Raw genomic sequence first — 11,850 nt, 5'->3', positions numbered from 1 at the left:
TATGCCAAATACCCAATAAGTCTGTTTAACTGTGAGGTTTGAACCGTGGTATTAAAGTTTGGCATACATTGGTGATAGCCTCATTTATGCAGCAAAAAAAAAAAAAGGAATTAACAACACATGTTAAACATGGCGACAGTTTCAGATTGTGAATGGAGAACTAAATCCGACAGTAAGTAATCGGAAGATTTTTTTTTAAAGCTCAAAACCACATCATCAAATGACGACCATGTGAAAAATGTAACATACAGTATATAACTATTTTCCCTTCGTTCAGTGTCAAGAGCAGTTTATTGTACATTTTTTATTTTAAAAAATTCATACACTTTGTATATGTTTTTTTAATTTTATTTTTATTCATTTGCTAATTTATGTGTTTATTTTTTTACATTTTGTTGTATTTTTTTATTTTATTTTTATTTATTTGTTTTAATTTTTTGATTTTATTTTCTAAGCTGTATTGTATGTGATTTGTTGGATCTGCCTTACAGCCAAGTGAACAGTCAAATATATATTTAATGTGTTAAATGGGATCAACACTTTGTTTAATGTAACTACGACTTTGGACAAAGCAGTGGTCCGTCATTATTTAGTGAACTGGTGGGCATTTAAAGTGTCTTCCACAAAGTGGCCACGGCGCCGTATTATTCAAGACGATGACGCTTTCATTAAATCTTTAATTGGAATTAATGGCAGACATATTTTATTTGTCTGACATCGTGAGGTTAGAGGGGGTTACTAAATTAAAACGACTTGTGTCATTTAATTGTACCGCCGTTTAAAAGTGCGCTCCCTCAGCTCCCATGGTCGTCTTTGTCAAACAGGAAAAAAGTTGATGAGCTGTGCAGGGTTCCTGTGGGACACTTAAGAACTTTTATATGGTGTTGTTGGACTCAGTAACCGACAGGAAGCGGATTCTATGCTAGTTGGGGGGGGAGTCATTTCTTCCACAACGTTTTCAAGAAGATATATGATTATTGCCGACCTTAAATTACACAATTATAGGGCATTTTACAGTTTCAACAAAGTGCAGCCACATCACTGGTTCTTGTCCACTGAGGGCTCACTCGCCCAAATTGACATCTTTACCACTCGGCTTGCGACGACCAAGTCGCCCGTTGATGAAAGCTATGAAAGTGTTTCTGATGAATAGTTTTTTCTTAACACTATTTTCTTTTACCACTCGAAGCCAAGCATATATAAAATGACATTAGCCGATCTCCACAGTGGGTGTGAGAAATTCCATAAAATACAATTCCAAATCCTTCTTTGTTTTTTTTCTAGTCTGTCTCTTTCAGATACATGAAGCTAACAAGGACTATATAATCAGTATATATAGTTTTGCAAGGGTGTATCAACATTTTTTGTACACAATGGGATTCATGCTTAAGTGCAACAATCTCTCAAAGGTACCATCCAAATATTTGGAAACCCAGTACAGTGTGCCACTTGCAGCTCCTCACTTAACCTCTGCATTTTTCCTTATCTACAAAACTCCTTCACTCATCAGTTTCATATAAAACCTCTCAGCAATGCATTCATTGAAGTATAGTTCAAGTGTGAAATAGTCAAACTAGTTCTGTGGGTGCTTTTTGTACTTTCATTTTTCCAACACGATTTTCTCTTTTATGAATTATAACAAAGGTGAATAATGAAAACGCAAAGTGTTTTAGAAGAATAAAATCTCTTGAGCTTATGCTGCTTTTGTATGCCACTTTTTATAACAACATATTTTCACGTCACCTTTTGGACCTGTCAAATATTGTAACTCTGTTAAGACAACTAAAATTGTAGTTCCTACAATGTATTAAAATTAGCAAATTGAAAAAGTAAAGTTAATTAATTGCTCAAAGGTCTGTCATAATTTTTTTTTTTTTGGTCCCTGCATAACAGGAAGGTGTTATCTCCCGGACATGAAACGACACTCTCAACAATAAAGCATTCCACATGTATTTGATCAAAGCTGCTTGAAAAGCTGTTTTGGGTAATATGAAGAAAGAAAATGTCCGACAGGGAAAATGAGATGAGAGAGACACTTGGCAGCAGCGGTATTGTTGTGGCTATTGAGTTATTTTGTCCAGACTTTGTGTTTGGACATTAATAGAGTTTGTATTAAATGTTACAAATTTAGCTTTGATTGCCTGCAGCATTTTTTGCCTGCATCATTAGGGTAATGCTCTATGACAGAACAACAACACACAACAGCTGGATCAAAAGCTATTGCGTTTTCTTTTCATCCTTCAGCCAAGACTTCATCGAGTGAGTGAGAAGGAAAGCTGGAGAGACAGGAAGGAGACAGAAATAGACAGAAAAAACAAACATGACGTGGAGCTGGCTTACAGGCAGGTAGTCACCCCCCCTACACAAGTCCTGGATCTGGACCTGTTACATTTCTGAGACTGTTCAACACATTCATTTTCAGCCTCAGAATTTCACACATAAATCCTGTGTATCATCACTAATGATTAATTCACACATCAACTGGCCTGTTCAATCTGAAATTCTCTTATTAAATTCATTTTTCTGTCTCATCTTTCATCTCCCCAAAACTGTGTTGTAATGCCAGCAGGGTGCAACTGTGCAGTTCACAGTAAAAACCAAAGTTTTGAGTTGATCCTGACAGCTTGCTTGGCAAAGGCACGTGTTAATGTATGTAGCAGAAATGCGTGGTTTCTCTGCTAACTGTCAAATCAACTCTGAAGTGAAAATGCATCTGGGGGTTTTGCGGGTTTCACATAAACTGTGTATAGTCTCGGTCTTGCTCGTCTGGCTGACTGACTGGTGATCTTTCCAAATGTCAGCCAGGATAGGTTTCCAGTTCACATGACCCTGTGCAGATTAACACGATGGATGTTTGTACATAGAGTGTATACATTTAAATAGCAAGGAGCTGTTTTAAGTAAAGTGAGCTTATGAAACATTTAAAAGCTACTTAGTGTGCTACGCATTGCCTGTTATGGGAAGGTAACTTCATCTGAGTTATGCTGCAGGATGATAAGGCACTGACGCAAAATATGCATTCACTTTCCACCCACTGCTGCTCAAGGTTGGGTTAAATGCGGAGAACAAATTATGTGCCTTGTAAGTTTGGTCACTCTAAAGACTGGGTATGAATCCACTAACAACTATAAAAATATGTGGAATATTTGAAAGAAGGACTATTTGGAAGTAGAGAAACACATCGCCATTAGTAGAAACTAGATGTATTTATTTTATATTGTAGACACAAAAATAAGCTTTCCAGTTAAAAAGTATTCCGTTATTCCAATCCAAGATGCCCGACATCCTCCGACTGAACTAAGATGTATTCTAAAGAAAATCTTTTCAACAAGCATGTATACCAGTCTGACCTACAGTATCTTTTCAACGTCTTCCACATTTATTATCAGGAGCCTTAACCTTTGTAACAGTCTTCTGTTCAGAGTCCTCAAACCTTTGACCCGTGTAAAATACCCCATAAGGTTAATCCCTAGGCAAATAATTGAATCTTGACCTGACTATTATGACCACCCTCAGACGGTTCTGCTCCGTAGGATGCCGACCTTGTAAAAAGCTCTTCAGTTTCCCTCTGTGGTTTTCCCACACTGATGAATGTGTGTGTACGAACAAACACACCTTGTATTTGTTCAAGCACACTTGTACACATAGAAACAAAATCTGTCTTGGTCCATATGTGGAAAAAAAAACTCCTTCTGGTATATTGAATCCAGGATGCAATAGAACTCCAAATATGATGGAAGTACACAGGCACGGATGATATATTGCACATTGACACTGATCCACTGAGAGGGGGCTTGCAGAATCGTAAACCAGTGGGTGGTTGAAAAAAAAAAAAAAAAAAAAAGCTGTGACTGAAGCGATCTTCCAGTGACAGGAAGAGTGAATTCACACCTGTAGTAATTCACAAGCTGGTCAAAATGTATTTAACTCATCCATATGCACTTCTCAGACCGACCCAGATTTAAAAAGATTATATACATACTCGGGAAGTCAAATACTTCATCTTCACAAGCAGATTCGCATATTAAACAACATATGCGCATGTCCTCTGGTGGTCTTGTTCTTCATGGTCTCTCGGTTTTTGTAATTAAACTTCTCATCGCTCCTAAAGGAGAAAGGGAAGTGCATGTTTGAGACCTCTGAATAAGCATATAAAAGGAAACAGAGCAGAAAGGAATAGAGCAAAGCTGACGTCATTTATGTTGAAAGCAGTTTTTGCACAATGATGGCTCAAGAGGCATTTAACATTTTTTATGGAATACATTCCAGATGGATGTTGTGATTACATTGGTAGACAACAAAATTGGCTTTATGGTATTAATGATCATCTGTATCAACGTAAAGGTTGTGGATTCAATCCCAACTTCTTTTATGACTTCTTTTGAAATATTCCTGTTACTGAATCCCAGTTGATCCTAAAAGATGCATCATTTCATTTCACCGATCCATTAACTTTCTTTCCGCAATTTTGAAGTCTTCATGACAGTTTTAGTTTTTGAAGATTGATGTATGAGCAGACGTGTGAACTCACTACTATCACTACTCAGTGTTCATCCTTGTTCTTACAAATTAGAGACTGAATAAACTTAGTGAATAAAAAAACTAATTTGGGTGATGCTTCTCAATCAAAATGACTATTTGAGGCAGTTAGAAAGAAGTCAGGACACATGGTCCCCATCTTCAAGACAACATAAGGTTGAAAAAATATATATATAAATTGCAACTCAGCCATAAAAAGAAGCTCGTTGTCAGACGGAAAGTGGGCACAGCTCATTAGCCATCTAATAGCACCCCTCCTGTGAAGCATGGTGGTGGCAGTGTCATGCTGCGGAGGGGCGTCGTAACAGAAGCCTAGACCGGGAAGAAACAAACGGACACCATTTTCATTCTTTCTTTTTTTTTTTTGAAGGAAAATCTGCCACTGAGTGCCAAAATCCACATATGAGGAAACGAGTTTCGCATTTGTACTGCGGTAGAGTCTGTCACTGTTGTCGAAAAATCTCACGGAATTACATGACAGTGAATGTATGATCTTACTTTCAACAAATCGTGGTAGTTCCTAGACAAAATTAAGTATATGTTAAACGTGAGTAAAAACTGGAGTACCATGCAAGCACAGAGTCAGCATAAAAAAAACATTGAATTCAATCCATTTTCAATTTCATATATAGAACTAACTCTTCTCAAGGTGCTTTACATATGGAGCAGTTCTAAAAAGAAAAAAAAACGCATTTACCCGCTGGTGCAACGGGACCTGACAAAATAATATATGATATACATAAATATATGAGAATTTAAAATATTTATTTGCTTCCCTTGGCTAATTTCTGTTTTTAGTCAAGGGAAACTGTCTTCTTACCCACAAATTCCAGGAAGACAGTGCTGTTATTTTTACCCTTCAGACAGTGTGCAGTTTTGTTTTATTTATTGCCTCAGAAAGAAGCAAAAGGGGAAAAGTATATTATGCTGTCCATAAAGAATGATACCCAATGCCGGTGGGACCCCCTGTCGGAGACAGCAGTCACATTATCTCCCATTATTCATAAAATCCTTCTGCTTTGAAGCTTTGACACCTGTTTCGTTCCCACTATCTCCTCTTCTCCTGTCTTTAGGGACTGCAACTTTAATGTACCATCTCATCTCCCGAGTTCAGAACACCCTTTACATTTAGTATTCACTGTGAAAATGATCGCCCACATGCATCGACCTTGCTGTGGACCTGCTCTGCCTAGTAAGGAAGTCTATAGCTTGTAGTGAATATCGAATATGGGAAGTCGTGTCTGACCAGTGACGGTGTTGCCTTTTTGAGAATGGCAAAAGTTTTAGCTACATGTTTTTATGGGAATGTCGCTTTTATGTTCCACTGTAAATCATCATGACGCGTTACAGATGGGATAGTAAATGCAAGACATCTCTGGGATTTTGATCATCTTTAGCGGCGTTACAGTTGCTAATCTTGCAAGCAGCTGGGTTAGTGAGAGCAAACTTTAAAAATGAGGTCAGACAAAAATTGCTTCAATGTTAGTCTCTAGTTTACTGGTAAATGTGTTGGTCTTATTGATATATGTATATTTACAAATATTTGTCCTATATGGGTGGTTTGTTCAATTGTCTACATTTTCAACTGTCTTCAAAATATTATTTATTTATTTATTTATTTATTTATTTATTTATTTATTTATTGTAATTTCAAATGCATTGATTTATTATTATTATTATTATTATTACTATTATTATTATTATTGTTATTTAATTTTGTCAATGTTGCTATGTAACCAACACATTTATTTTATACTTTGTGCTGTGAAAATATGCAATCTATGGGTCGTCCGAATGGTCAATAACACCCGAAGGATTCTCAGGGATGAATGAGCCCGGGTCATTTATAGGAGATGAAATTGGAAGATGTACCTCGGGGGGTAATATCTTTTGTGCTTGGTTTGCAAGTATTTAAATTTCAGGGTTGTGCAGACAATGCGGGGATATTAGCGTTGTAATACTGTATATTGTGCATTCAAGTCCGACTCAAAACATCATTGTTTTTTGAGAGCCAACCACCAAACACCTCATCATTGTCTCTGCCTTAACCGTGATTAATGTGCTTTGCCCTGCTGAGGTTATAACAACCGTAGCATGGACCCATTATTGGCTTCACTTATGTGTTTGTTGACAAGCTGTCCAGAACACACTTAACATATCATCCAGCGTGAAGACTACGTTGTTTGGCAGCTACTCTATGGGGTCAAGATGTCATCTTATTACATTACCATCTGTTAACGATCGAGCTTCCTCAGATAGACAAATAGACGTACCTATAGGCAGGCATAGGACGCGTCATGACAGGCCACGCATTGTAGCTTCATGGGATACTCCACAAATGCCAGCAGTTGCAGAGAGATATGATGCTCTGGCAGCCAATCAGGGTGAGAGAAAGGAATGTGGAACTGTAAGCAGAAACACATGGTAGTGAAAGGGAGGGAGAGAGAGAGATGCAAAAACAAGAGGTATACTCAAAGATTTGTGAGATGCCAGCTGGCGTTTATTTCAGGTTGCTGTGTCTTCAGCGGTATTCTGGTTCAAACTGGGTAAGGACTGGAAAAAAATGGAAATGCGAGCATCACTATGTTTGTAATAGATCACACCAAAGTGAAGGATCACAAAAATCCAATTTATTATTGAAAATATAACATGGAATAAATGTATCTTTTATTGTACAAAACGTTTTTTTTATCAATACATATTTCATAGCTGCCGGGAACCAAGCATGCCATATTCAAGCAAATAAAAAATGGTCGACTGTTCATCAGCTATTGTATCTCACGGTATGTCTCATTCCTTTCCGAGCTTTCGGATAAGAATGTCAAGAAGAGCGAGTAGACACTAAAGAGACAAAGTCCACTGTCAGAGAAACTTTGAGCCAAAAACAAAGTCCATCCTTGAAGACTCGTGTGAACTTTGAGGACTAATCTGCCTGCAGGCTGTGATTCAGACCAAGGTAAGGCCCTTGACATTTTGAGCTGATTAAGAATTTCACCAGCCTTAGCCTTTTGTGTTGTGTCAACCACTCGGACATCACATTACGCCATTTCATTATCATGCAGTCACATCTAATAATGGCATCAGCGTCCTCCAAGCTGGTGAGGTATGTAAGAGGGCCTCTTTTTAATGCATGGTGGCCTCAGAGTGAGGGCTAAGAAGACAAATCAAGCTTGGAACTGCAAGATAAGTGCAACTGGGCATTTGGCCCAAACCAAATTACATTGCTGTTGCATTATGTCCCTGGTATGCATGTATTAAGCTCTGACCTTTTGACCTCATTGCCTCCGAAAACCTTCACCTTTTTTTTTTGTTCTTATCTCTATTGCATCAGGAGAAGAGCTTCGCTGTCCTTTGACCATCTCATTAGCATAGTGAACAATTTAGCATGTCTGCTACTGGAATGTGAGAATAACACTGAGGGACTTTTTTGTGCTGATTCTCACATTGTAGGATGATGACTTGGATGACTAGGATGAAGTCTACAATGAGTGACTCATCAGGAAACACTGTCACACTTAATGACAAGTTGCTCCATATTCTGCTCTAAAGGCTTTTCAACTGAGCAGCAAAAACATGTGTGAGGCTCAAAATATTTTAGTTTTAAACTAGAGCACAAATCATGATGAGGCTGACCTCTCAAATGGCAAAATAAATCTGTACTACTACCCCGCAAAAGGGACCATCTGTGTGGACAGAAGAATGGCCCAGAGGGACTAAACTGTGTTTCCCTGTTTTATCCTTCCAGTCGTGTGTGTGTGTGTGTGTGTGTCATGGCCTTTTTGATACAATACACATTTGTGTAGATAAACAGTTCCTCTGTACACTTCAGAGTGCACTAAACATCCTGCAGATGGACATGTGCATGAGGTTTGCCTGATCAGAGCGAGAAGACTTGGGTTGGGCCGAGCGACATTGGGGGAAGGACAGAACAATGCCATAAGACCAAAAATGAGGTTGGCTCATCTGTATCTGACAAGCGGTTAGTTTCCTGAACGATAAGGCTGCAAAATGAAACAATGAAATGGGGAAGAGGGTGGAGATGGCTGCTACTTGGCACACTCTCTTGTCTACTTAAAACGGAAAACATGACCTACCCACTGTCTTTGTGAGGTAATTAAGAATAATGGTAGGCTGCTATATGTTCCAAATACACCGCACTACCCTGGGTTTGTAAAAGTCTTGCCATCGCTCTTCCTTCTGTCACTTTGTCTCTTGTTCTGTGGCACAGTGAGCTAGCTATTCTTAGCCAAATCCCTTGCAGGTGAATTATGAATGAGAGGGGGGAGCTCATAATGATATTTGGCTGATCAAGTATCTTGCTGAGATGCCACTTAAGGTTTGATCGAGCTGGCTGAACATCATACACAAAAACACACACACAATTAACCTTTACATCAATGCATCCATCCATGCATCCACCCATGCATCCATCCATCATCCATCCGTCATCCATCTGTTATCCATCCATCTGTTATCTATCTATCTGTTGTCCCTCCCTCCATCCATCCATCCATCCATCCATCCATCCATCCATCCATCCATCCATCCGTCCATCCATCCATCCACCCCCCCAAAGACATGCAACACCAGACACCGAAGACAAGAGCATTTTATCATTGAGGTGTCTGAGGACATGAGATATGAGACAGACAAAGGCGGTGTCAGACAAACCACCATTGGCGGCAAGCAGAATGAATGGCTGCTATATGCTTTGCTTGCTCTCACTAAAATCTCATTTCAGAGTTTTAAGATTCTGATTTGCTCGAGAGCACTAAAACCTTGTCACACCCATGTGCGTCATATAACCTTAAAAATGTATGATTTATTATTATTTTTTTTTTAAATCGGATACTTTGGAGTTGTTGAAGGCAAAGAAATGTTTTTTTTGTCCTTGCATTCAGCAGAACATTTGAAAGGTCAATGTAGTTGGAAGACCAGGTGCAGAAACTATTTATGGGATTGAAGTGCTCTTGAATTTTTCTGATCATACCTTCATGTTGACACAGAACTTTTTGGAGTGTTCAGGCCCCAACCTAAATCATGTAAACATTGCATGATGTCAAACCGTAGCCACGGAAGATTCCTCCTGTGTCATCAGGCTCCGCCCCGATTTCAAATTGTGTCCACCTGTTCCCAATTATCCTCACGTGTTAAATAGTCAGCATCGCCTGTGTCGTGTGCTGAAGTGTTTCCCCGTGATCACGGAAGTCAACAGTCTTCGAACCCCAGCCCAGAGTGAGAACTCTTTTTGTTGTTACTTTGCACAGTCATTGTTTGTTTTTTTTGTACATTTGTCAATAACTTTTGGGGGGAAAAAATACCAGAAAAATCATTTTGAACAGTTTGAAACTTCTTTAACCTGAAAAATGATTATTTTATTTATTTTACATGTTTTGTTTAGTTAAAATTTATTGTAATTTTAATATATTTGCAGCCATACCTAACCTAGCCGAACCTTTTCTGTATGCTTGTACAACCTTGGCATTATGTGACGATAGGACAGACTTTTATTATTATTTTATATATTTTTTTGTTGAAAATAACCCTATAAATTATGACATTGATTTATATGGTCATCTTTATGAAATGGCTTACTGATTGGGGTTGGGCACATGACAGTTGCATTGAATTACAAAACATCCAAGTCAAATTTAAAATTAGAATAGAATTGTGTGTTAATATTATACTGACATTGAGATTGTACAAAATGTCGAAAGTTTACAATCTTCCAGCTTTCACATGTAGCTTATCCGGCACTTACATTTTCTACAGGTCCTGTACAAGGTTACATGTATCGCCTGTTCAACGTGTACATAATCTATGAAGGAGACGTGATATATGACTATCACTTGTGCTCATGTTACTCTAAAGACATGACCTTCAAACATAAGAGAATAAACAGAGCGGTGAGAAGCAGTTTAGTCATTTGCAGGTGCGTTTACTTCAACCAGGGTCCTTTCCCAATCTTTCCACGGTCCCCAGATTTATGTGGCATATAATGGGAACATAAGTTTAGTTTCCACACACACATGTGCTGGCTTTGCTTGGTTTGCTCAACCCTGAACAGCACAGGAGAGCAGAGAAGGATCAGTGTTTCCATCACGACAGAGCCACATTAAGAAGCGTCAGGATATATGGCATTTTTAAAAGCCGCAACCTGACACCAGGCTGGCAGGAAAAAAATCAAATGAGATCTTTGAAAGCAAATGTTTAAAGACATTGTAAAAAATAATCATAATAATAAATAAATAAACTTGGTTTTACCCAGGAGACAAAAATTCAAATGAGATCTTTGAAAGCAAAAGTTTAAAGACCTTGTAAAACAAAAACAATAAATAAACTTGGTTTTACCAAGGAGACAAAAATTGTTTGCACATTACCAGGATCGTGTTTCTGGAATTCTGCTAGCACGGAACCCCGAAACCATAGATCTGCTTAGCGTGTCCTGGATGCTGATCAAAATAACTTTGATTTCCTCCCTGCTCAAGGGGACGCCATCTCATTTTCCTATGAACCCACCCTCCCATCTGCTTCCCTTCAAGCTATTTCTCCACATAGGAAAAGGTTTTCTTTGTCCCCGAGTAGAGCACACTATGGACAGTCAAAAGTCACATAAAGCCATTTTCTAACATCTAGGTGTTTTTATTTCGCCCCACGAAATACTGTATTGTAAAAAGAAATGTCGGTTAGACATGAATCTTTGGAATACTGTAATGAATTTGAGTATTAACATAAAGAAGTATTATGTGACATACACTTGGCTTTATTGAGATTTTTAAAATTGCCGTATTATTGATTTTTGGGAGAAATAAATATAACAAAAGTACGGGTATCGGTTAAAAAAAAAAAAAAAATATGCATGTCTCTTCTAATGTGGTGAGCAAATGTGACAAAACTGTTCCAATGGCATAATAATAAAGTAAAGACATATGGATGATGTAAAACCGGCTTTGGTGTTGGTATGTTCAGTGGTTACAGTTCTGTTCGTTTTGACCAATCTGCACATGACCGCTCTGAATCATGAAAGAAATGTGCAAGGTTTCCCAAACATATCAAAATATATAGTGTCAGTGCTATACAAGCTAGTAGAGATTAAATACATATCGACTGCTGCAAAAAAATGTTCGATGTCAGTACAGTCAAATTCGGTCGCCATAATCTTACACAATATAATGTGTCGATTCAAAACAAGCCATTTAGTATTCTTAAGACTTCTTGGGTGCTTTTCAAAGGTCCTGCATCGTCTTACTACTACATAAGGGTTGGGTTTAATTACCTCTCAGGGGAAATACCTGAGCAGTGATCACAACT

General features: G+C 38.2%; 1 protein-coding gene across 1 annotated transcript in view; it reads left to right on the top strand.

Moving 5' to 3' along the window:
- The first annotated feature begins 9,731 nt into the window (after positions 1 to 9,731).
- flrt2 (fibronectin leucine rich transmembrane protein 2) overlaps positions 9,732 to 11,850 on the top strand; it is a 73,395-nt gene continuing 71,276 nt past the window's right edge. The window contains exon 1 of the mRNA XM_085937974.1: positions 9,732 to 9,774. The gene's annotated coding sequence lies outside the window, so the exon portion shown is untranslated. The remainder of the gene's footprint in view (positions 9,775 to 11,850) is intronic.

Source organism: Syngnathus leptorhynchus, chromosome 18 (genome assembly GCF_054491065.1).
Source record: "Syngnathus leptorhynchus isolate UIUO chromosome 18, UIUO_Slep, whole genome shotgun sequence".
NCBI lineage: Eukaryota > Metazoa > Chordata > Actinopteri > Syngnathiformes > Syngnathidae > Syngnathus > Syngnathus leptorhynchus.
This window is presented reverse-complemented; position numbering and strand designations above follow the sequence as displayed.